At 37.2% G+C, this 27,891-nt stretch overlaps 1 long non-coding RNA gene across 1 annotated transcript in view; it reads right to left on the bottom strand.

The window, feature by feature from the left end:
• Positions 1-3,550: 3,550 nt before the first annotated feature.
• Positions 3,551-27,891, bottom strand: part of LOC127527437 (uncharacterized) — a 107,324-nt gene continuing 82,983 nt past the window's right edge. Inside the window, exon 2 of the long non-coding RNA XR_007934740.1 lies at positions 3,551-3,628. This is a non-coding gene — a long non-coding RNA (uncharacterized LOC127527437). The remainder of the gene's footprint in view (positions 3,629-27,891) is intronic.

The raw sequence follows: 27,891 nt of genomic DNA on the forward strand, positions 1-27,891 counted from the left end.
ACCTGACTGGGTGGTGTAGTTGGTTATTTATATTTCTGTGTTTTAGATATTTGTGGTTATTTATTTGGGTGTTGAGAGGGGTTAAGTTTAAGGGAGTGGGACATCAAGATGCCCCCTGGTGGTCCCTCGTAAAAAAAATCAGCTCATATATCCATTGTGACTTCTGAGCTATTTACCCTCTCTGCCGGCAGCTGGAGGACGTCAGCTCCTTGAGGAATCATTTTGGCTTTTTCCCACCGCACCTCCACCTCAGTTCAGAGAAATAATTTCCTTCTCTCACATCCAATATGATATACGGGTTACTATGTCTGCCCAGTCTGGCAGCTGGAGAGCTTCACTTGTCATATAATATCTTCCTTGTCTCCATTGGCATATTTATGCCTTTCTTAGCCCTTTGTAGCTTTGCTACTCTCAAATAAACAAAAAAGGCCAAAAGACAAAAATGATTAAAATTGAAGTGAAAAATGAAATGTCTGGAATGGAAACAGCAGCAGAGTGATTTAAACAGTAATTGAAAGCTTTTTAGACACCACCCAAAGAGACATGTTAGGAATAAAACCCCATCTTAATTCAGCTCACTTTGGCAAAACTGTAGTCATTTGATTTTTAATATCAAGAGGGCTCCCGTTTTAAAAGAAATATTATTTTAATTCTATTTAATTTAGGCACAGCAAGTGAATTGTGAGCCAAGCAATTCAGTCGGGGCTGCAGTTCAGAGAACGAAGCCTGTACTTGAATCTAAAATTGATTACTTTGGCTAATGGCTCCACACTAGCTGGCACTGCTTTACTTGGCAGTCAAGGCAGCACTTTCTATTAATTCTTTTCTTCTTTGCTTTTTGTATTAGATTTGGGAGTAAGAGTGCACATCCTTGAATTAGACGAAATTAGCAAAGGCAAAAAATCTATGCAACTTTGCACCACAAGTCATTAATAATTCAGTCATTGTGCAGTTTATTTCTTTCTTGTTTGATTGTATGGATGTACAATGCAGTCAGCACTTTCAACACTGTAATACAAATATTTGAATATGCAAACTGCTGCACAAATGTGCAGAGGAAAGGCTCAATAAATATGAATACGAATGATCAGAAAATTTTAAAATATACATTGTTAACAAATAATTGTCAACCATCCCAGGCTCACTTGGTGTCTGTGTGAACTTTGCATTTTCTGTGTGTTTAGCCCCCATAAATGCTAAAATATTCAAGTTAGGTTGAACGATGAGTCCAAATTGGCCACAAGTGAATGGGCAAATGGGCTTTGACATGAACTAATGCCCACTCCAGGGTTAGTTCCTGTTCTCATCACACTGTTACATGAATAGGTTCCAGCGCTGATGACTTTGAAAGAATGTTTTGAGAATGTTATGTATAGTATGTTAGTCAGCTGTCATTTTATAGATTGCCTTTCACACAGAACACATTTGTACTTGTTCACAAAACATGAGCAAAATTCAGAAAATAAATTGAAAAGCTAGATCATGTCATACCTGATAAATTACAAGGAAGCAAATTTAAGATAGTGAAAAGGGAGGTGATGATTTAGAAAAATTAAAGTGGATTAGTTGGTACAGAGCACTCAAATCAGTGCACAGAATTAGAGATAAAAACCATTAATGTATGCATGATATTAAATGTATTATGAAAGAAGCCCAAGCTGGCAGGAGGTTGCCAATGGCATCCAGGTGGAAAAGAACACGGTGCTTTTCCTTTCTTGTGAAGGGAGTGCCCTATGTTGGCTGGGCGCGAGCGCTCTGCATGATAGTGCAGGAAGCCGAGGCTGCCAAGGGGAAGTTCACCTTCATATGGACAAAGTAATCGTCTGAATCACCATTCATGTTAAGGCATACCATCCCCTAGGGCCTCTCAAATACTTAGACTGCCATGCCAAGTTTTTAATTTCCAGTGTGCAGGCTTTGTGAGAGACTTTCATTTTCATTTCACCACCTAAGTGGTGTCCTTGTCCTTGGCATGTTCTTCACAGCTGTGTGGGTTTTGCTTGTTTGGTCTATTTTTTATCTAGAGTTAAACTGAAACAAGTTCAAACATTTAAATGTGTATAGATTCATACATCCATTCATCTGTTTTTCTAACCTGCTTATTCATGGCTGGGTTGCACCACACCAGCAATCAGTGAGCTCAGGGCAGGAGCAACACCTGAGCAGAGTGCTTGTCCATTGCAAAGGCATATATCTTTGAAAGCAATTCACAATTTGTTTATCTGGAGCAAGAACTTCTAGGACTCTAGGAATCTTCAAAACTCTATTCCATTTTATTTTGGAGAAATTAGGTGGGTAGGACTGGCAAGGTGTTTAGGGCTGAATTGTTAAAACTGTTCTGTTGTATCTCAGCAAGTGTACACAGGGTTGGAGTGGGAAAATGAAGGTTTGTGGAACTTTATAACCAGATGATTCTGTTATTTGGAGTTTTAGTATGGGGACCTGTTAATGTATTATTAGATGTCAAGTTTGGTTGTCAATTTTGAGACAACATTTTAAAATTATGTTTGCTGATAAACTGTAAAGCATTAAAAATGTTATATAATAAAGCTAACAGTGTTTGGTAACATTTAAGCACTGTATGTCACAACTTGCTGAAAATTGGGACAAGGGACCTGAAGAAGTGAATTTTACTCAAGAGCAGCTCACTTTGGCCAGAGGTTTACATGACTAGAAACACTGAAGGAAAAGCTCCCTTGCTTTGTCCTGACCACAGTCCAGAGACAGACAGGAAAGTTAAGTGAAGTCAAGTCAATTATATTTATAGAGCACATTTAAAAACAACAGAAGTCAACCAAAGTGCTGTACAGCTTCCATAAATACACTAAATATATATATATAGTCAGGTTTCTGAACTCTTTTAGGACCACCCCCCCAACAGGACTACACACCAAAGCATGCCTGCCACGTCTGTGGAGGACTGATTACCTATTGCCGAGGCAACCACAGGTTCAGAGCGCAGCAGCAAAGTGATGTAGAAACAACTATAAGCTAATCAAGCTCGCACTATACACTCCTGTCACCGATGGGTGATGCAAGGAACATTATAAATGCAGGGAACAGTATAACTTGGCCACTGACCTGGCCCTAACTATGCCCGTTTACTGTGTCTGTGTACATGAGAGTGGTCGCTCCTGCTGCAATAAATAACCCTGCTGTTCCTGTTTCAAGTTGAATAAAGCTGGTTTTGCTTAAGTACTTAGACTCAGCCTCGTGTTTTGGGGTGCAAGACAGTAACTCACGCGTCACAATATATTTGTGTGTATGTGTATATATATATATACATATATATATATATATATATATACATATATATATATATATATATATATACATATATATATATATATATATATATATATATATATATATACATATATATATATATATATATATACATATATATATATATATATATATACATATATATATATATATATATATACATATATATATATATATATATATATATATATATATATATATATATATATATACAGTCGACCCTCGTTTATCGCTGTTAATCAGTTCCAGACTCTACCGCGATAAATGAATTTCCGTGAAGTAGGATTCTTTATTTATAAATCGAATATTTTCACAGTTAGAGCATAGAAAACCTGTTTACGACCTTCTAAATAAATTTGTTAACATTATTAGAGCCCTCTAGACATGAAATAACACCCTTGTAGAGACAGGGACTTTTAAACACTGCAAACAAACATTTGTCTCTTTTTCAAAAGTTTAATCTGTGCTCCATGACAAGACAGAGTTCCGTCTCACAATTAAAAGAATGCAAACATACCTTCCTCTTCAAAGGATTGCGCGTCAGGAGCAAATAATGTCAGAGAGAGAGAGAGAGACAGAGAGAGAAAAGCAAACAATCAAAAATCAATAGGTGCTATTTGGGCTTTTAGTATGCGAAGCATCGAGCGGGAAGCATATCATATACAGTGGTGTGAAAAACTATTTGCCCCCTTCCTGATTTCTTATTCTTTTGCATGTTTGTCACACAAAATGTTTCTGATCATCAAACACATTTAACCATTAGTCAAATATAACACAAGTAAACACAAAATGCAGTTTTTAAATGATGGTGTTTATTATTTAGGGAGAAAAAAAATCCAAACCTACATGGTCCTGTGTGAAAAAGTAATTGCCCCCTTGTTAATAAATAACCTAACTGTGGTGTATCACACCTGAGTTCAATTTCCGTAGCCACCCCCAGGCCTGATTACTGCCACACCTGTTTCAATCAAGAAATCACTTAAATAGGAGCTGCCTGACACAGAGAAGTAGACCAAAAGCACCTCAAAAGCTAGACATCATGCCAAGATCCAAAGAAATTCAGGAACAAATGAGAACTGAAGTAATTGAGATCTATCAGTCTGGTAAAGGTTATAAAGCCATTTCTAAAGCTTTGGGACTCCAGCGAACCACAGTGAGAGCCATTATCCACAAATGGCAAAAACATGGAACAGTGGTGAACCTTCCCAGGAGTGGCCGGCCGACCAAAATTACCCCAAGAGCGCAGAGACGACTCATCCGAGAGGTCACAAAAGACCCCAGGACAACGTCTAAAGAACTGCAGGCCTCACTTGCCTCAATTAAGGTCAGTGTTCATGACTCCACCATAAGAAAGAGACTGGGCAAAAACGGCCTGCATGGCAGATTTCCAAGACGCAAACCACTGTTAAGCAAAAAGAACATTAGGGCTCGTCTCAATTTTGCTAAGAAACATCTCAATGATTGCCACGACTTTTGGGAAAATACCTTGTGGACTGATGAGTCAAAAGTTGAACTTTTTGGAAGGCAAATGTCCCGTTACATCTGGCGTAAAAGGAACACAGCATTTCAGAAAAAGAACATCATACCAACAGTAAAATATGGTGGTGGTAGTGTGATGGTCTGGGGTTGTTTTGCTGCTTCAGGACCTGGAAGGCTTGCTGTGATAGATGGAACCATGAATTCTACTGTCTACCAAAAAATCCTGAAGGAGAATGTCCGGCCATCTGTTCGTCAACTCAAGCTGAAGCGATCTTGGGTGCTGCAACAGGACAATGACCCAAAACACACCAGCAAATCCACCTCTGAATGGCTGAAGAATAACAAAATGAAGACTTTGGAGTGGCCTAGTCAAAGTCCTGACCTGAATCCAATTGAGATGCTATGGCATGACCTTAAAAAGGCAGTTCCTGCTAGAAAACCCTCAAATAAAGCTGAATTACAACAATTTTGCAAAGATGAGTGGGCCAAAATTCCTCCAGAGCGCTGTAAAAGACTCATTGCAAGTTATCGCAAACGCTTGATTGCAGTTATTGCTGCTAAGGGTGGCCCAACCAGTTATTAGGTTCAGGGGGAAATTACTTTTTCACACAGGGCCATGTAGGTTTGGATTTTTTTTTCTCCGTAAATAATAAAAACCACCATTTACAAACTGCATTTTGTGTTTACTTGTGTTATATTTGACTAATGGTTAAATGTGTTTGATGATCAGAAACATTTTGTGTGACAAACATGCAAAAGAATAAGAAATCAGGAAGGGGGCAAATAGTTTTTCACACCACTGTATCATATCATTGAGGAGTTTTATTTAATACATAACACGTGCTCTGATTTGGTAGCTTCTCAGCCATCCGCCAATAGCATCCCTTGTATGAAATCAACTGGGCAAACCGACTGAGGAAGCATGTACCATAAATTAAAAGAGCCATTGTCCGCAGAAATCCGCTAACCAGCAAAAAATCCGTGATATATATTTAGATATGCTTACATATAAAATGCGAAAGTCGAAGCACGATATAGCGAGGGATCACTGTACATACAGGAAAGGTAACAATGGTATCACATTCATTAATTTCTTCTACTCTCTTTTGTCTATATTTATCTATATAATGCAAACTTAAACTAAATGGTACATACTTACATTATTTCTCAATTTTTTATTCTGTCTCATAAAGAATCACATTTCTCTTAAGCTTTTTTTGCATGCCAGTAGTGTGAATCAGAAAGCTCCTAGCATCACTTAATGATATAACACAGAAGATATTAAAATAGAACTTGCATTACATGAAAAGGGAATGTGTTCTGTAAAATAAACAAAGATGTAGCAGAAACCAATGCTCACCTGTCCTTCCTGGGCCATGCTAAACAGCATGCATACTTTCCCATACACCTTCATCATCTGATAATCTCTTGCCCAGAGCTGTTTTTCCTTCTACCATGGTAAGTTTTTTATTGTCTGTGTGTTAGTGTCCTGGCCAATAGTAGCCATTCATGTTCTTCTTTTATGTCACATTCAGAATGGCCTGTAATGGTAGTGCTTACGCAAAGGCTCATGAATAACATTTAGACATGATACAATTCATCACTAAGTGGTATTAAAAAGGTAGGACCCATAAACTCATGCACTGTTCAGGGTGCAATTAATAACAGGCAGGAAGAGATTACACCTTTTTGTAAGCTAAGACTCATGTTTCACTTTGTGAGCCAAGTTCCTAGAAACTTATTTTCTCTTCTTTTAAAAAAATGTGAAATCAGATCAGTCCACCTGAAACACTGGTATAAATGAACCAATTTTAGTTCATTTTCATATTACATTGCCTCCATTTTCCTAAATTCACTTCTATAACCTGTAGGCACACTACGGGCAAACATTATATGGAAGCCGACCATAACTAATTCTGATTTAAGACAACAGTTTGCCCCAGTTATCCCGTTAACAAATGTTGGGAGTGTCTTGTGTGGAGATTACCTGTTCTGCATGATTTATGGCTTTCATTTGGGGATTCAGGTTTAGTTCTACAATTTGAAGGCATGCAGCTTTGGTTAGGATATGACTGTATGATACAATGAATGTGTATATTGTATGTGTATGGGTGGGTGATTGTGATGATTGTGCCCCATGAATAATTTGATGGCCAGTCTGTTCGTTTCTGCCATGTGTGAACGCTACAACCATAATGTGTTACTCTCAGCAACTCTGTAACGGAGGAAAAAGGTTCTGAAAACACATGAATGAATTTTTTGTGAAGACCTAACTTTTCAGAACTGAATTGTTGCTAATTGGTTATTAAAAGTCATTCGCCTTTGGAAAGAGTTTCAGATTGTTGCTTTACTGCACAACTTCTTCAGCTGCTTTGACCGTAACAGAATTACAACATTTTAACATAACAGAAGGCCATTCAGCATCAGCATAGCTTGAGAGAACCTGTTTACTTAGCATTTTCAAATATTATCTTGTTGAGATCTGATCATGTATACTGTCTACCAATGGCATTGCAAATACAGTTCATTATACAATTTGATCATAATGCCACTTGAATTACTTTCTATTTACTGTTTAACTATTAGATGTACCTTCATTTCCTGTGCAATTAACTGATCAATCAGTGACAGCATCATATGTGCAGCTAGGTTCCACTCCTTGATCAGACTAAAAGAACAGAGAATTCAAGCTGCATTGTGCAGATTAATGAAAAATTGGCTTCAACAAAGGAAGCACTAAGTTAAATTTGCAAGTGATGCTTACTGAATTAGGTAATGTTAAACGTGGAGCCCTCAGGCATTGCTGATGGAACCACTTCTGTTTTTAATTCAAATAATGGATCTGAATAAGAATGTAATTAACAAAGTTGGTTAAATTTCCCAATGACACAAAATCTGGAAGAAAGGCAGATGCCATAAAATCAACAGAATCATTACAGAATGGGGCAAGTTATGTGGCAGATGGAGTGTGATATAAATGCATTTAAGGTTTTACATATATAAGATTAAATTAATATTAGATATAATTATACAGTATTGGGTATAAAACTTGAAAGTAAACTTTATAAGTAATCATAGCAGACGTGTTACTGTCTATAACTAGACAGTATAGGAAAGTGATTTAGCAATAGTAATAGCAACAATAACATTTATATCTATATCACAGTGTCACTCAAAGTGCTTTACAAAATGTCAAAGGAATAGTTACAATAAAAGAAAAACAAATTAGGTAAGATTAATAACGAATAAGTAAAAAAAATTAAATCAATATGAGTTTAAATAAGAACAGTAGATTTGTCGATAAAATATTGTATTGTAAGTCTCTAAAGATGAAAACAATGATAAGGTCAGATGACCTGGAGGACAAAAAAATAAAAATTCCAGTTAAGCTGAAGAAAAAAACAAACAAAATCTGTACGGGTTTCAAGGCCAAAAGACTACCCAGCCCCCATGGGGGTATTCCATCTAACATAAATGTTCTTAAGTCGTTCCTCATTCGTCTCAGTGCAGTTGGTCTCTTGGATAGCTAGGGCACCCATCTTCAGTGACGTGCATCACAGGTGGCTGCACTTGATCAGGTGGTGGTGGCACAAAATGCTACCACTGAAAGATTGGAAAAGAAAGCAGAGAAAAGTACAGAATAGTTAAGACTGCAAATACCTGATGGGTATGGCAATTCTGTGAATGTATACTCAATTAGGAGTACAACTAAGAAAAATCCTAAATAAAAAAAGGGTTTTAGGAATTGTTTTTTTTAATGTTCCACTAAATTAAACTGGCCTATTGCTATCAGTAAAGTATTTCAGATTTTTGGTGCATGACAGCAAAAGGCTTCCTCATCACTTCTTTTGAACTTGGCTCTTGGAATTATAAACAGACCACTATTAGAAGATCTAAGGTCAAAACTTGAAGCGTAGGGGGACAGGCATACTAAAATATAGGACAATTATTTAAGGCTTTATATACAATTAGTAGTTTTTTTAAATTCAATTCTAAAGGACACAAGTAACCAGTGTAATGATGCTAGCTAGACCTGGTCAGATGTTTCTGATTAAGGTTCTTGATGCTGCCTTCTGAACTAGTGGGATGTTTGGTTATATTGGGTGATCAGCAAAATGATTCACAATGGAACTTAATAAGATACAAATTACATTTTAGGAAAGTCTGAGCCATTAACATGGGAAGAAAGAAGTCTAATCCTGTCTAGAAGCATTTATATTCTTTAATTCAGCAATCATCTGCCTGCCTGCCATTTAGCATTTAAATAAATATCTCTACTGAAAAAAAAAACTAATTTCCTGTCACATATATATTTTGCTTATCCACCATATGTGTTCTGGTACTAATTTTTCCAGCACTGCCAGTTATAATGGCTGTCTAGGTGATTACAATCCTAAAGATGTATTGGAGACAGAAAAGAAACTCAAAGTTCCACAGCACTTGGAGGATGCATATCTGCATCTTCAGCAGTAAAAGCCAGTTAGAGGGCTTCTCATGTAATGAGACTTTCCTGTGGAAAAACACAGTAGTGTGTGTTTTAGTGTGTCTTCATGTGGTAAATGTGTAGCATGTCACATTTTTAAAAAAGTACTGCTCTCCTCTGCAATGATGTGAATGAGAGGGATAAGCAGAACTGATTTTACTGGCATGGTAGAGATTACTTGCATCGCACAGATGCAGAAAAAAATAGAAGTAAACACAGAGGTGTGAATGAGGCTTTAGGGAGAGGATTCCTTATTGTCAAACCCAAAGGAAAAACCCTTACAACTTTCAAGGAACTGTTTTAAGTGAGTTTTGCATTTTACAATTGCAAAATCGCAACTAGAGTGACTCCAGGACTGAAGGTATGTATGAGCTACAAGGAAACTTTGAAGGAGCTTTTAAGCTGAAACAACCAAAGATTAAAAAGTAGTGTTTAAAATTATGATGGGAATTATAGTATACAGTAGTAGGTGCACTGAAATGAGTTTTTCAGTTAGTACATGGGGACCCAGACAGAAATTGCTCAAGGGTACATTTTGCACAAATGTTAGACATTTGCTCAAATTAGACAGTATTTATGTATGTATGAAGATTGAATTGACATTTGTTTTAAAAAGTGTAGGCTATATCACATTAGATGACTTTTCTAGCAATTTTCAGTTGTATTCTTCATTTACATAATCTTATTCAGTATTCAGTGGCATGCTCCCATGAAGGCAGTCACGTAATGTGACATACCCAATGACTGACTCTAACTAGCCCACAACTCCCCCAAAACACGTTAGCTGTAAGGAAGGGCTCTGTGTGTGTGAGAACTGATAACCAATGAGTGCTCATCTTGGACCACAGTTCATATAATGCAGAAACAAGGAGTAACGAGCACTGATTTTTTGGACGTCTCAAACAGAAGAGAAACTCATCTGTCTGATGTCTCACATTTTGCATAACACAACAGAACAAAAAAAAAAAGAAAGAAAAAGTTCATAGATTGCGACAGAACTTAGAATACCTGTTAACGCTTTTTACAGTGCCAGCTTTGTCAGACAGCAGCCCATCATTGGCTGTCAAACAAAAGGCACAAGCACGACTGTGCTGGAAGGCTGGCACATGATTGCTAAATGTGACATGCCCAGTGATTTTCAGTCATGTAAACTGCCATGCACTGCCATTGACATCAGCAGTAGAAGTTGCCAACTCTGACATATCCTTTGACTAGAAGTTGTGCAATGTGAAATAGACTTTATGTGAATAAAGATTGACAAGCCTGATTGGGCTGAATGGCCAGCTCATAACAAAACTTTTTCTATCTTTCTTAATACTAGTTAAAATACATTAGCAGGACCAATTCATTATGAATGTGCAAGTCAGAGGGTAAATAGGTAAGATTAAAAATGTTATGCTACAGACCATTGATGAAAAGGACCATTGAAGACTGATTTGACTTGTTCAGAACAAAAGCTGAGTGCAACAGAGGTAAAAATAACAAATCACAGTTGTAAGTGCCATGAAGGAAGGACAGGAATCCTAGCCAGGATGGAGGATGATTTCCTGCCTGTCCAGAAGGCCATAATGTAAGAATGGCAAGAGTGGAGACCTGGCTGGAACTCCTTACAATCTTAATTCCATTTGGGACAGAGGAATAATGGATGGACTTGGTGAATGTGGATGCCAGGAGCAGCTCATTTCCTCACACAAAAGGTGGCAGGATTCCTTTGGGCTAAACCCAGTTAGGACACCTGCAGGGTAGAATGGGAATTGGAGTCCAGAAGCACAGCCCTGTCTGGGTCTTTGGGTACAGCCAGAAGGCGCTGCTACATGGGCACTGGTCTGGTTTTCACACAACCCAGAACTCCAGTTTAAAAGAAGCCCTCAGCCTCACAACATGGAGTTAAAGTCGGGAGACAGTGGGCGACACTTGCCAGGAGAGAATCTTATGATTGCGTTATTATTGGATTTTTTCATTGCTGGAACTAGTTGGCAACAAATAAAATTTTTTTTGAACCAGGAGTTGTGTTTAGGGACATGTGTCTCTGGTTTGGGGCTCAATGGCTCCCCCTTGTAGTTACACAGTGCATAACTATTTTGTCACAGATCCAGAATATCATCCAATGAATCTATGAAGCTCCACACCCTTCAGCAAAAAGCAGAAGGTGCAGGTGAAACAATGAATGCTGAAAAATAAAATAAAAAAATCTTTGCTTGGCAAGATCGATCATGAGTTTTGTTGATGCATGCTGATGGGAACAATAAGCAATAATCCTGTAAGTGTATAGATCTGACCAGCTGAATAGTGGAAGCTTAGATTGGTGGTGGTGGCGTATTAGTCCAGAGAGTGTTTGTGTGTCACAAACATGTTTCTTAGGCAAAAGTAGAGCCATAGAGTATAGGTATTTTGTTCTAGAACACATTTCTACATAAAGCTCATTGCCACAATGATAGTACAGGTTCAAGAGCATACCCAGGAATTCAGGCTAATCCAGTGGCCTCCCATGTTGCCAGGATGGCAGTTTTCAATTCAACAGAGAGATGGAATGAGCTATTCAGTCCTGAATTTCATCACAGATTTAAGGTGCTACAACTGTGAGACGTAATTCATTCACTTGTGCCAACATCCCTCTGCTGTACTCCTAACACCTTATTGTGTTCAATCAGAAATGCATGCCGTTCTGAGGGAGGACCAACTCTCTATTAATTAGCTGTGCTTAATAAAGAAGCAGCACATTGCATGGTGTAAGATTTTATTAGCCATCTGCTCACTGCCTGTAGATAAAAATGTAGTGTCACCATTAATCCTTAAGTCCCATTCCGCGTGTGTATTTTGCAGGCTAACATAACCCATCTTCTATTTATAATTAACAATTAAGTTCATTCCTTTGAATTAGAGTTACAAGGATGGGGCTTTCATTTATTTTCATTTCCTGCAAAATATTGCAAAAGGTCTTATGCTTTTATGGTTGGTTGGCAGCGGTGGTGGTATTGGGTATTTTGTTATTCTGATTAAAATAAGGTCTTATTATAAAAACATTTGAGATTTGAAAATAGCACATTTTTGAACCATAAGTCATGCTGCACTGTTCTGTTTATATTAGAGGAAATGCATTTTTCTTCTTTTTATTCACGAATGCTTCATTATACAAAATTAATTAGATCTACATATAGTATCATATTAACAGCTCCTCTTTTTTCCCTTCCACAGAGCAATAAAATAGCTTCATTATGGCAGAACCACTGCGACTAAAGACAGTTTGCTAAATGAAGCTTAGCTGCGATCTAATACAGAGCCGCATTGTGAACAGGCAAGTGACTGTAATCCAGACCTTTGTCAATGAAGCCTCACATTGTCATGAGCAGCTGCCAAATTGTCTCAGTAACAGGAGATGTTACGAGAGTAAATGCTGAGCGCGGTAACAGGATGATACATAGGAGATGGTGCTTAGCTACCTAAATCATATGATGGGAATGCAAGCTTCCTTTTGTTTGGAATCAAATCATCTTTGAAACTCAGTATTCTGACCATCATAAATCTACATCCTAATAGCATTTTTGTTGTTGTTGTTTTTTTGATTTTCAAAGTTGCATCTGTATGCCTAAACCTTCTGAGGCTAAAAGTTATTTCCTGAGGCAAAGTCTAAATTGCATAACCTTTATTAACAAGTAGCATTCCATCCAATAGAAATGTTGCTTGTTAAATAAGTCGAAATTTATATAAAGCAACGCTCTTAAATATTTTTTGCTCTGATTAGCAACTTAGACTATAGAAGATCACCACCGATCACAATCTATAGCTCGACTGCTGCTTATTGAAGTTCACTTCTGCAGCAGCTTCATATTGCTTTGCACTTCTGGGGGCAATCTAGCCAGTTGTTGTCATGGCAACCATAGTTTCACAGTTAGTGAGGAGGCTGTGGGTCTAAGTTGTATTTTTTTTTCTTATTGTTGGAATATTGCTATTGCATTATTACATATGTAGGAAAAATAAGACTTACATCTGTATATTAATGATGCCCTGCAGGACGTTCCAGGCCTAAATCTTAAATAGTCCCACAATATGCAAGCCCTGGCTAAACATTTACATTTTAATGGTGAAAACAATGTACATTTTTTCTGGTTTCTGGTAAAACGATGGAGTTATTTTCAAGAACTAACGATTTAATGCTGACTATTCTTGTTGAAGGCCTCGGGTGGTTTTATTCCTTTCCTAAAAATTCCTTCCAAAAAGAAACTTTCCAGCAGTCTAAGCCCCTTGAATGTTCTGTCATGAGGCTGAATAAAAAAATATAAAACAACATATGCATGTGAGTAAATATTTTGATGTTCTCTGGTAATCTCTACTATGAAATTCTTCTCTGTGTTTCCTTACATCCTAAGTGTTCAGTTAATAACAACAATCTAGTTTATTTTAAAAATCCTTGACTTACAAACTCCTCCGATTGATTACCTGAAGTGAGGCACCCCAACAAACAAGCTCCCCTCCTACCTGATTTAGCACACCTATGCACTAGGAGGTGTTATGAAGATGGTTTATTTTAATTTTTTCTGACCTCCCTGTTATGTTTTTATTAGTGTTATTTCACTTAGTTTACCTTTTGAAGCATGGTGAATTCAAATTGTATTACTGGTTTTGTACAGTATTTAATGTTGTTAAAACAATTTTGCATTGGTCCTGGCACCTTCTTAATCTCATAAATGCTCCAACATTTTTGAGCATCTGTTATAATGTCACCAAGATAACAAACCAGATATGTGTGGTACGTGATGTCTTTAGTGGATTGGGATACAAGGTCAGTGCTCATGTCTTGCCTCTATCCGAGATTACAGATAAATTCATAAAAACTTGTGACAAATTTTTTGTTATACGCTTTCTAGGTATTAGAGCTTTACACAAAGCCTTAGGCCTCAGCTTTTAAATCCAGGCCTAAGACTCACTACTTTAGTCAAGTATACCCTGGTTAGAGCTGTGTGATGCCTTGTGTACTGGTGCCTGTATGTACGTTTAAACTCCAGGTATCTGGATACATACTCAAATGTATCAGTGGTGGACAAATGGTAGCACAGACCCACAAAGTTGTTGAAAAAGAAAACAATTCTTTATATAAAAGGGCCAGAAAAATAAACATTCAGTGTCATGCAATTGAACACAGTCCTTATGCAATGACACAGAAGAACAAAAATAAGTGATTGTGAAGCTGTACAGTGTATGCACTGACTCATAAATAATAAGAGAAAAACAGAAAAAGATAGCAAAAACAAATAAAACAGTTGTTCTTTTTCCTCTCAGATGCTAGACAAAAATGAAGAGGACAAAAAAGAAAATAATCAAAAATCAAAAGTGAGGAAAAAAGAGCATACACTCAAACTATTTATTTACTATAAACTCTTCTTTATATATACAGTATATTATATATATATATATATATATATATATATATATATATATATATATATATATATATATCCATCCATCCATTTTCCAACCCGCTGAATCTGAACATAGGGTCACAGGGGTCTGCTGGAGCCAATCCCAGCCAACACGGCGCAAGGCAGGGAACCAATCCCGAGCAGGGTGCTAACCCACCGCAGGACACACACACACCAAGCACACACTAGGGCCAATTTAGAATCGCCAATCCACCTAACCTGCATGTCTTTGGACTGTGGGAGAAAACCGGAGCACCCCGAGGAAACCCACGCAGACATGGGGAGAACATGCAAACTCCATGCAGGGAGGACCTGGGAAGCAAATATATATATATATATATATATATATATATATATATATGTATGTATTAGACATGCCCCGCGGCTCTGCCCACGTATTAGTGAAAAAGGAAAGTGAGGAGGGCCCTGCCCAGCAAACCCACTTCTGATGTCACACTTTCCCCTCCCCTCGGCCCGCAGCCTCTTTTTCAGATTAGCGAGAATATATCAGTCCTGCAAGAGAACTATGATTCTTACCAGGATGACAGAAGTCGCAAAATCAACCGGAATGTTCAAGGAAATTACAGAAAAAAACCCGATCTAAATCCATGAAGTAGTTCTCTTGTGAAAAACGGACAGACATTCAGACAGACAGATGTTGGATATACATATATAGTGGTGAAAAGTAGGCAGTAGACAGAAAAAGGTTTGGGGATGGCCACCCCATATACTGAAAAAAATCAGAAAATAAAGAAAACATGTCTTTACAAGTTGAAGTTCAAAACCAAACTAACTAACAAGATGAGTCCTGGCTATAAATAAGGTGAATTAGAGGAAGAGGTGGAGTCAGGGAGGCTTGTTCAAGAATTGATGCAGTATGTAGATGGGTTCTGGGTATCAGAAGTGATGTCATCAAACTTACTTGCTTTGCTCGCCCACCCCCGGGTTTGGTTAACCGGATATACAATTTAAGGAGATTGTTATTTTCATTTCATTCATTTTTATTTCTTGATATTTGCCAGTAATAAAGCTGTAGTGAATGAGTTATTCCCCCTCCCCCCACCCTGGGACACGCTATGCGCCAGTCACTTTGCATCTCTGCCTCTCATGTTGTTTTGAGGGGGGCTGAACGCATGCTAAGGAGATGCGGTTGCTCCTCGGAAACTCCCTCTTAAATGGTGATACAATGGGAGACAAATACATTTTTTTACCTCCTCTATGCTCAATCAGCTGGCTTGCTGCTGCTACTTCTGCATGCTGCGTGATCTGCATGTCGTGCTGCACATCGATCATTTAAAAGCCTGTACAGCAGCTGTCCCTTTCTCTCACTTCCTTGTGTCGTGGGACGTTAAAGTGTCTCCGAGAAAATCACGTCTCAACTCAATATTTTTTTATTATAATATATATATATATATATATATATATATATATATATATATATATATATATATATATATATATATATATCGTGATGGACGACCGGCTATGGACTCCGGTCGCCACCCCCAGGCCGCTAGGAGGAGCCCTCCGGACAGCATATTCGTGCCCCGAGTTCCAGCAGGGCCTCATGGACTTTGTAGTGTGGTGATACAGCCCTGCTGGATACCTTGGAGGCCGCCAGGAGTCGCTGTAGGGGGGCTAGTGGGCTCTTGCATGCCCTATAACCCGGGAATGCATCAGTCATGTGACTGGAGGAAGTGACGTGCTCCCAGGATGAAAAAGACTGTTTACCCTGACCCGGAAGGGATAAGGACTTGGGGGTTTGGCCAGGAACCACTTCCGGGACAGGGGCTATAAAAGGACTCTGGGTAAGCCCAGACATTTGAGCTGAGCTGGGAGGAAGGGTGGCAAAGTGTCTGGGAGTGTGGAGGGTTTATTATTGAGTATTGTGGAGTGGAGGGTGCTTGGTGCACATTATTATTATATAATAAATAATAATTGGACTTTTATCTGGTGTCTGACGTCTGATCCAAGGGTTCAAGGGGTCACGGAGACCTCTATCTTTTACAATATATATAAATATACTGTATGTATATATATATATATATATATATATATATATATATATATATATATATATATATATATATATAAATATACTGTATATATATATACAAGAAATTATATCAATAGCTACTACAGCTACTGCACCCATCTCTCTCTGCAGTCACTGTCCAGCACCAGACAGTCAAAAGACAACTCCTGTTTTCTAAATCTGTCTTTCTTTTTCTTCAGGACTTTAACTCCAGCATACGTCCAGTACCTTCTACCTGAGCCTACATTCCAGGAATTTTTATAGTGTCGTGTATAAATTAAGTCGCACAGTCTCTTTGGATATATTTATGTTATACTCTATAGCAAGTGTATAAAAAAATTAAATTAAGAGCAGAAGCAAAAAGCAATATGCAATTTCTTAACTGCTGAACACATGATTTTTATGTAATATATCTGAGGTAGACAGAAAAATCACCATTTTGTGACTGCTGACATGTTGTGTAAAATTACAATGAACTTCTTTCTGCTGCAAATTGCTTAGATATAGATAAGCTTTAATGAACTGTGTGTGAACCATTAACTGTCTACCTACAAATCAGAAATTTCACTAACAGATGTTTCATAGTTGGAGCAATGGCCTTGGGAATCTGCATTATAGTTGATAGATTTTATGTGTGTAATATTTGTTTACATATATTTTGTCTCAGTGCATAACTCACATTATAATGGTTAAGTTAGAATGACCAGTTGGTTTATAACTTAAAAGCCAGATGGCATGTGCTCATCCCTAGTGGACTGGATAAAATATTGGCAAACACTGTTCACAAGATAAGATGTTTTACATATTCTTTTGTTATTAAACCTTTTAGGCTAAGCTGTTTCATCATCAGAGTGACCAGTCAGTTATCTGTCGTCAACATTATGGGGTCTAGAAGCCACATGGAGAACATGGCGTAAGGGTTGTACGTGAGCTTTTCATGCCAGTACCATCTACATCACAAGCAGTAAAACAGAAGTCCTTTTATCAGCAGGCAGAAAGTAATACCAGGATATTTCTGTGCTGGCACTTGAGGGTTCAAATGGGCCTCCACACTCCCAACTTGAATGACCAGCGTACTTATGTATTGCTGCTAGCTCCTTCCTTCACCTTCATTCCCTTTTCCAATACAAAACCAACAATAACATTTATTTACTGTATATAGCACATTTTTATACAAATAGTGTTGCTCAAAGTGCTTTACAAGAGGAAGAAAGAAAAGTTTATATGAAACAAAAATAACAGTAGGCAATGCTAAGTAACAAAGAATAAAGTAAGGTCAGATGGCTGGGAGGACATCCAGATGTGTAGGAGTAAAAAAAAAAAACAAAATCTGCAGGGGTTCCAAGGCCAAGGGACTGCCAAGCCCCCACTTGGCATTCTACCTAGCATAAATGATCTAAATCAGTCCTCATGGCTTTCAGGATTCACATGAAAGAGTTTGATGATGATGGTCCTGTGGACATTTGGGGTACTGCCTTCAATCCATCAATGTAGGGACTGCATGGTGCCTTGATCAGGTGGTCGTGGCACAGAACGCCACCACAGAAAACCAGAAAAAAAGCAGCAGAGAATAGTAGGGACTAGTACGAATTGCAAAGCCTTGATGAAAGTGATAATTTAATGCACATATAGGTTAACAGGGGAAAAAATACACATCCATCTAAATGAGAGCTGTGAGATCTATTGTCTAGCCTGACTTCTGAATCAAGATATGCCTCTCTCTCTATGTCCATGTTCATACCCAAACCAAAAGTAATTTTTTTATTTGATCACTGTCAAGTGATTTGACTGTCAGACAATGCTATATTTCTGGTAGGACTTTATATCCAGACAATACAATTATTCATTTATTTTTGTGGCTATGACTTTTATTTGCTAATAGATACATCTTTGCATGCTATAATTTATCTGCATGTCTTTGGTGACTGGTGAAATTAAGGACATACGGGGAATTGGATGTAGGTAGATTGTCACTTTTCACCAAAAGAGTTAGCCCGATGAATGAGGATGCCTACAGTGGTAAGCAGCATGGGAAGGAGTATCTGCCATTGGTAAGTGACAGTAAGGGAAAAGTCGCACTATCATGCATTGTCATGGAGGCACCCAGTTGGTCTGCTCTAGCTTATGCTTGTGGGAATCCTTCAGAAGAACTAGAGGACTGGCATCCTGTTCAGGCACTCATTGTCAGTGCTTTTATATGTGCAGTATGTGCCTTGTCAGTGGTTTAGTTTAGTGGTGGCTCTGAGGCTAGAGATCTGCATTGGCAATCGGAAGGTTGCTGGTTTGAATCCCGTAAATGCCAATAAGAACTCTGCTCTGTTGGGCCCTTGAGCAAGGCCCTTAACCTGCAATTGCTAAGTGCTTTGAGTAGTGAGAAAAGCGCTATTTAAAGAATTCATTTTAGGGTCTGTAGGAGAGGCCATCCAATAATGAATCAAGTGAGCTCCACTCACCCAAAAATAATACAATATCATTGTTCACATTAATATTTCACCAAATATGGCATACAGAGGACATGTTGACTTAGGAATTATTCTAAAATATACAAAAAATGGGTATTTAATTTCATTATGGACTTCAAAAAATGTCCCTGAACCCCCACTCAGCTGTTAGCCAAGCCTTATATACAAACTGTAAGCACTTTAAACCACCTTTTGCAATGCACTTAATGAAAATTTAATGTCACTAAAGAATAATGTCAGTTTACCATTCCCTTAACTAATGGCATGAAGTTGTATACTTGAATATTTCAGCAAAATATAAAAAGAAATTTACTTATTTTATTTTCTAAAAACATCTTGCACAGCTGAACGTCACTTGCTACTCATAACTTCCATGAAGAGAGGAAAAAGAAACAACCTCAAAAGACTGACAAGTGTCAGACCAGCTGCCTGCTATAAATGAGTATCTTATTTCTCATGTAAAATTATGATTGACCCAGAAACATGAACCTAGGAGTTATATGTTTTTTATTTATTTGTGTGATCAAATGTTTGTATTTAGTTCAAGACATAGAAAAAGTGAAACCGTTACAAATGATTTAAAAACAAAAGAATAAAACCACATCCCTTCTAGCATCCTTGTCCCCTCATTTCCCTATGAGGAAAAGTAGTTACAACAAAAAAAAAGACCAGGAAAAAAAATCCAAAAACTAAGATAGCCATGAGAGGAAGGTGGCAATTAACATACCAGTCCAGGCGTCTAAAAAGAGTGAGAAATAAAGTTAAAAGAATTAAAAGCTCCCACTGTCACTGATCACCAAGCATCCAGATCCTGACCCCTTGAGTAAAAGATAGCCTCTTGCAACTGGGTGGCCAGTTAATCTACCAGGTTATAAAAAAAAGACTTTAGGAGATTAGGATGGAGAGGGAGAGAGGGTTTCCATTAAGAGATCAGTGGCAGTTTTGCTGCAACAGCACCTGCACTGTATAGAAGAGAAGGAGAGAGCAGAGGAGTAAGAAAGAAATATCAATAGAAAGGACTGAGGAAGGACAGTCAGAGACCGAGAATGGAGTCAGTGAAACCAAAAGGAAGAATAAGGTCACAAACATATGGAGAAAAGTACAAGGGCATTTAGAAACCAGAATTGGCAGTAGGGGTCAGTGGCCAGACTAATGGCATAATGCTTTATGGTATAAGATACACATAATGTGCAATCTAAAATTGAGCATGTTGGTGATTAGGGTTTTTAGAAGAAAAATTTGTTATTTGTAAAAAAATACTATATGTTTTGGGGGATGGGATTGTTCTCCCTATTGGACACATTTACATCTTAGTCAATTCATTCCTTGGTTCCTTGATCTTACAAGGCCTTCCCATTAGGTGGCAGCTTTCTTTTCCAACTGGGAATGATAAATAAATGATAAGTAAAATTTATATTTTCCCTTAATTCGTTACTTTACAATCATTTGGAATAATTTGATCAAACAGATGATAGGTTACAAAAAAGCAGGCAGGCATTTTAGAGGGCAACCACCTGGCCCTGGTGATTTACCATTATTTATAGACACCAAATTGTGCTTTACTTCAATGATTGTGAGGAAAGAGTCTTTTTCCTCAGATAGCTTGGAGATGTCATGTCTTTTTGAAAGAAATTAAATTATGGGGAAATGGTCTGTAAATTTCTAAAATGTATAAGGCATATAATACTAACAACTCCAATGAGAATCGTAGGGTATATAAAAACACAAGGGCAACCATTAACAAGGATATTAGGAAGGCTAAATGACAGATGGAGAGAAATATAGCAGATAAGGTAAAGGATGACCTAAATAGATTCTTTCAGTATTTTAGTAGTAAAGACCAGTCAAGGAGGAGGTGAAGTGCATCAGGAGTAGTAAAGGAGTATTAAAAAATACAGTGAAATAGCAGATGCTCTAATCTTGCATTTTTCTGAGGTCTGTGAGTAAATGGATAACCTCCTAGCGGTAAAAAGGACTACAATGGAGGTACTGAGTGATTTGAAAATTATAGAGGTAGAAGTACTACTCAGATTAAATAGGCTGAAATCAAATAAATCATCATGACCAGATAATATTTTGAGTTATTAAGGAGGTTAGCAAGTACATATATAAACCCTTGACACATATTTTTAGGGAGTCACTGGGCACTGGGGAAATTATGAAGGACTGGAAAATGGCAACTATTATCCCATTATATAAAAGGGGTAACCAATCAGATGGTGTGAGGAACCTTATCAGAATTGGCCAATGTTAAGAGTGGTGTTCCACAGGGGTCAGTGCCAGGACTGCTGCTATTTTTAATATATACAAATGATTTGCATATGAATAAAAGTAAGAAGCTGGTTAAGTTTGCAGATGATACCAAGCAAGATGAAATTTAATGTCAGTAAATGTAAAATAGTACATGTAGGAAGTAAAAATGTTAGGTTTGAATATACAATGGGAAGTCTGAAAATCAAAAGTACCCTTATGAGAAGGATTAGTACAGTGGATCGAGACAGTTATTTTAAAAGGAGTTCATCAAGAACACAGGGACACAGTTGGAAACTTATTAAAGGTAAATTTCACGCAAACATTAGGAAGTTTTTCTTTACTTGGCGAACCATAGACATAAGTTACCAAGTAGTGTGGTAGACAGTAGGACTTTAGGGACTTTCAAAACTAGACTTGGTATTATTTTAAAAGAATTAAATGAATACGAATGGCGAGCTTTGTTGTGCAGAATGGCCTATTCTTGTCTAGATTGTTCTAATGTTCACCGGGAATATATGCTCTATGGAATGAAGGGGAGAAATCACTTAGGATGTAACATATATCATGGTGAGGTGTTCTGATTTCCTCCAGATTCTGGAATATATGGAGGTTTCTCATGACAACAAGTTTATCAAAGACAAACTTCTATATTTCCTTGCAAATGGCAACTAAATTAGTCTTACCAGCATCTACATCCTACGACTTAATGTGGAAATCTTTCTTTACAGGGCTAGAAACCTCAGAATCCTCTGGCAGATGTCACTAAAATCTTTGTAGAAAGGTATGTTGAATAATGTTAGGCTTTAAGAGGACATACATTGAAAAAAAGGCTAAAAAACAAATGGGCCCCAGAGAGCTATTGTACAGAAAATACACCCACCACAAAGTGCCATGTACTCTCTGAAAAAAATATTTTTTTCTTCCTCGTATGCATTATAAAGCAAATTTGAAAAAATCATTCATCATTTTGTTATTATTAGAATTTATAGAAGCAGCGAAGTGTGTGAGAGACCCAAGCCTTTACATGTTAGTGAGATGCTTGGACATTGAGGATATCAGTTGGTGAGAAAGACGAAAGGATGAGTTATGAAAAGTGAAAGTGTTTTGGTAGCACTGGAAATGTGGGGAAGCGGTGAACCAAAATGAGTAGTAGACAAGGTTTTGACAAATTGTGTGGTTAGATCTAATGGTCAAAACTGCCATCACCTTGAGGCTGTTAAGCCGAAGAGTACTGTGTGAAGTGGGGACCAACACAAAGTAAAAGAATGGCTACCCAGAAAGAGCAAGACTACTTATTTTAGAGTTCTGTCAGGTGGGAATTTCTTGCCACCAATAACAGCTCTGACTAAAGTGTATGTTAATACCCACCTCCTTGACTTTTGGTCTTTTTCGTCATTGTACTAAACATACATTAAAACACCTTTTATGTGTTAAAAGTGATGGGATACTCCAAGTGCCTTCATTCTATTCTTCAACAACTTAAGCCACTTGCCATAGCAGCCAATCTTATTTCTTAGGTCAGGTCAGGACTGAGTGTAGCTCTTTTGATGTCTAATCTGAGAGTGCCATTCCCCCAGTATTTCAGCAGTTAAATTGTTAATTAAAGCTGCTCTGTCTATTTCCCAATTCGTAATGGGTATACCCTTTGCGTGCCCATATCTCTTGTGTCTAAAACCTCCTGCTGATAAGAAATGATATAACACTATAATAAATGCACTGTCTCACCTTACCGTGCTATCAAGTCTGCTCTCTTTTTCCCTTTTTCTTTTTACTTACAAAATTAAAAAGATGGTTCTTGACATATAATCTGTTGTGCACTGCTTGAGCTCTGTGATCCCCTTACTACTCACCTTGTATAGCTAGCAGGGCTGGAACAGAGCCAAACAGAGTTCCTCTATTGAATTATTCATATCTTGCTTGTCCTGCTAAATATTTGGTAACCCTAGTTGTTTTTAACTTATTAGTTAAGCTATTTTTTAGTATAGTATATGTATATCCTGCTTGTCAAGCTTCCATTTATTCTTTTAATCGTTCATTCAAGTTAATTTCAAAATTGTACATTCTGAATACTTTCAAAAATATTTTTTTTTTCAAAAGAATAAGAGCACAATCTAAAGACTGTAGACATACACTACATTGCTGAGTAGGAGTTTTAATGTATGCAAAAACAGCAGTATGTTGAAGCCTTTACTTTTATTAGTTTTATGCAAATTAAAATGAAAATACTGAACTCTCTCATTCATATAAATATTCAGGCCCTTAATTCTTTACTTTATAGAAAGCCTTCTGGCAGCAATTACTCTTCCTTGGTAAGTCTCTACTCTCTTAATACACCCGGATTTGGGGAGATTATCCTAATCTTTCTGGCTGATCTTCTCAAGATCTGTTAAATTGATTGGGAAGTGTCTAAACTGCCATCTTCTTGTCTCTCCACAGATATTCTAATGGATTAAGACTAGGCTTTGGCTGGGCCATTCAGCGATAGTCGGAGAGGCTTCTCTCAAAGACACTCCACTGTTATTATGGCTATATACTTTGGGTCATTGTTGTGCTAAAAGGTGAACCATCATCATAGTCTGAGGTTGCACACACTCTTTAGCAGAGTTTCTTCAAGGACCTCTCTATATTAAACTGCATTCATCTTTTTCTCAATTTGGACCAGTCACCCTATCCTTACCCCTTTCCATGTCCCTTGTCGCTGAGAAGTACCCCAGAGCATGATGACTTCATGGCTTGGTATTTGTCCTGATGTGTAGTGTGAATTGTGATAACCTACTGTACAGTATATACACAAGTGTGTGTCTTATTAAATGATGCCCAATCAATTCATTTTGTCAATGTGGACTCCAATCAAGTTCTAGACAAGGATGATAAAAGCAAATGGGGCTCGACTGGCATCATTTTGGAGTGCCACAGCAAAGAGTCTGATTACTTCTTTAAATGTGAAATTACAAGTTTTGATTTTCAATAAATTTGGAAACATTTCTGAAAATATGATTTCAGTTTGTCATTATAGGTTATTGAGTGTAGACTCTTTTCCCATTATAGATGAGTTTCCAGATGCTAGAATTGACAGTTAAAAGTTGTTACACGGACTGGTCTTAAACAAGTAGTTTTGAATTTACTAAGCAAAGAGCTAGCGATGCGCTTTGAGAGAAGGGCAAATACACGTAGTAGGCACAGAACACTGGATAGCACTGGTGGGGTATCTCTAGAGGACTGACAGCTGCCTGGTGGAGATCGCAGCAGGGGCCATAGGACAGGAAAATAAGAAGAAGCAAGGGCGTTCGGTTGTTTTGGTGGTGACTTCTGTGGCTCTGGTGTCTGGACCAGGAAGGATTTCAAAAGGTGCTGCAAGATAAAAAAAAATAAAAGTGCTGAAAGATGTCTTGAAAATAAATATGATTAAAGAATATAATTTTACCCAGTCTTAAAAACCGATGTTATTATGTGGGTCACTTGTTTATTACTCAATTTGTTTCTTCATTTTTGGTATGTTTTAAAATATCAAAGAGAAAGTCTATGTTAAAAAGACACAGTTCAAAAAGATGTAAAAAAAACTTTATGATTCATAGTTTTTTTTTTCTCTTTCAAATTTTCTACTGCTTTCATATTTCAGAAAAAATAATTATGTGATACATACAACAGTTTGCCTTCATAATAATGTATTGCAAACAATGCAATGAATTCTATAGAAGCACATAAAATTAAGGTTTGCTAAATACAAAAGGATTATACAACTTGGAAAGCTACAGCATTACACAATCATTTCCAAGCTGGGATTTAGTAAGTAAATAAAAATTATCAGATGACTCTTATAATATTTCCTGTTATTCACATCAAAGTAACTGAATAATCACAATATCAGATGTATTCATTTATATTAAGGCCTTTTTACAGTAGGACTAAAGTGATCATTTTTCACTGAACACTTTAAAGAGTCATTTGAAAACAAGAAGAAACCCCACGCAGAATCAGGCCGTAGTTCAAGGTTTTATCTTTCATTTCAAGTATACGATTAAAAGATAATCATCTGGAAAAAGTAAAAATAATGTCAAATATGTAGTATAACAAAAGTCTTACCTCAGACCATGACAGCTGGAATAAATTATTTATTTTAAAGATTACAGGTAAGGCTTCGACAATCAGGTACGGATGACCGTCATGCAGATATGAGAACCACAAAGCAATCCTTTAACTATCTAGAGATCATTGTGCAAATATTGTGATTACCATATTCAGTTTGTCGGGTTTAATCTATTCATTAAAAAGACAAAATAATTCAGACTAGTAGTGGGGTGGAGGTCTCGTTTTTAGGCAATTCAAGAAGAGTGGACTGGGCAGAGATGGGGTTAATTTACTAATATCTAACAAATTAGCAATAAATGTTAAAGGACTTAAACACACCTGGGTCAAAACTATACTTGAAAAAGCCTTGAAAAGAAATTGCAAGGGAAACTAGTTTTCTCAGCGTAACTGTCCATAGGATGCAAAGACATTATCTATGTACAAGTCTCTAAGTGTTTTAAACACCGGACATTTTCCAGACATTTAATAGTGTATATTTTTGAGCAGGTAGGAAAAGGTGGTTGTTATGTAAAGGTGCAACAGAGAATAGCTTTTCTGTCTTAAAGTGCTTCTTACATTGGTTCTATTTTCTGAGACAATGAAGGGTAATTGGATCTTTAGTGTAATGATGGTAGTTTGTATTAACTGGGGCACAGAGCAGGAAATATAAAGAAGTACTGCATGATTTTATTTCTATTGCAGACCATGTTTGTGAATATTCATCAATTTGTGTCGAGGTCTTTATAGCTAGTGTATTTGCTGCCCAATAATAAAATTGAAAGTTGGGTAGTGCCATGCCCCCTTCTGCTTTAGGTCATTGTAAAGTCACCCTTTAGATGCGTGGATGTTTTGAATTGTAAATAAATGAAGTTATTATTGAGTCTAATATCTTAAATAATGAATTATTAATGTATTTGGGGATGCTTTGAAATAGAAGAAACTAGTTTTCTCAGGTTAACAAAAAGTCTTTGCTGTGTAATCAAAGTTCATGTGTCTCATAAAAGATAATAGAAGATGATCACCAAAAGAATATGATCAAACTTCAATGCAGTTACAGGCACACAGAAATAAAGCCATGGCCACTGGCAATGTGAGGCATCATACCTATCAAAATTCAAAAATAATTTGATGACGTCATCTTTATACAATATTCTATTGGCAAAAAATAAACAAAAACAAACAAAATTACATGTTCAGTCATTACACAGTAAGGGCTCAGTAGAGCCGAGCAAAGCTTGAAGAGACATAGCCAAGAAGACTTGAAGATGGAATTGCAGCCAAAGGTCCATCTACAAAGCACAGAACCAAGGGTGTGAATATTTATATGAATGAGTGATTTCAGTTTTTACAAACCTTTCTGAAAACATGTTCTTACTTTGTTTTTGAGGGTAGATTAATGGGCAAAAATGGCAAATGTATCCATTTAAAATTAAACCTACAACACAATAAGTGTTCAGATTGTGAAAAGGTCTTTTCGAATCCATGGTAAATTTACCTCAGATCACAGCTCATTGAACTGAGATGCAGGAGGAACACTGGTATAAAATATCACTATTGCAAGGATCAAATGCTTGACCGGGAGGTGGGGTGCATGGGTGGGAGCAAGTAGTAAGGAGGGAGAGTGGTAGTTCGTGGGTGGGTAAATATACAAGCCATCCTTTTGATAGGCTTTTAGGTCTGTGCAAGCAGGACTAAGGTGCAGCTGAGGTTTAAATTGTTCTTTGTATCCTTTTTAACTTTGCATAATCCTTCCGTTAGATGTATTTTACACACGTTTGTATTATATTTACTGTACTTAACATCATTTTGTGTTTATGGAAATACTGTAAGGGTTCTCTTCTTTCCTCCCACTTGGTTAATAGTTATACAGCTCTCATTTCTCCATCTCTTTCAGACTGCTCTCTACACATTTAGATCAACAACTCATCTCTGGCTTACTTTGTTCTTACCACAGTTCAGATCCAGTCCCAGTGGTGCTGAATGTGGAATTTATGCTCTTTTGTTTTTTAAGTGTTTCAGTATTGGATGTCTGTTTTTTTCCAGTACTATGTAGTTATGAGGATTGGCAACACAAAGCCATAGAATTGTGTTTTGTTGTGTGTTCAAAGGTAGTCGTGGTGTTCATGGCTGATCCATGATTTACCATTGCTTGTTCTGCTGTAAAATCTTCCTAAAGTTATCTCTGGTCATAGACGGATGATACATTTTCAATTTACTGTTTGTTGGATTGTTTTGGGTTTCCAATTTTCCTGATGTCTAATTGAGCTATCTAGGAGGAGGAGGAGGGTGTTTGCTATTTATCTCAGGTAAAAAAGATTTATAAGAGAGTTGACCTTTAATCAGAACGAGGTTTGTCAAAACTATTTGCAAAATGTATTTATTGTGAAATATTACTTAAGATATACTAAT

Source organism: Erpetoichthys calabaricus, chromosome 4, assembly GCF_900747795.2.
Source record: "Erpetoichthys calabaricus chromosome 4, fErpCal1.3, whole genome shotgun sequence".
NCBI lineage: Eukaryota > Metazoa > Chordata > Cladistia > Polypteriformes > Polypteridae > Erpetoichthys > Erpetoichthys calabaricus.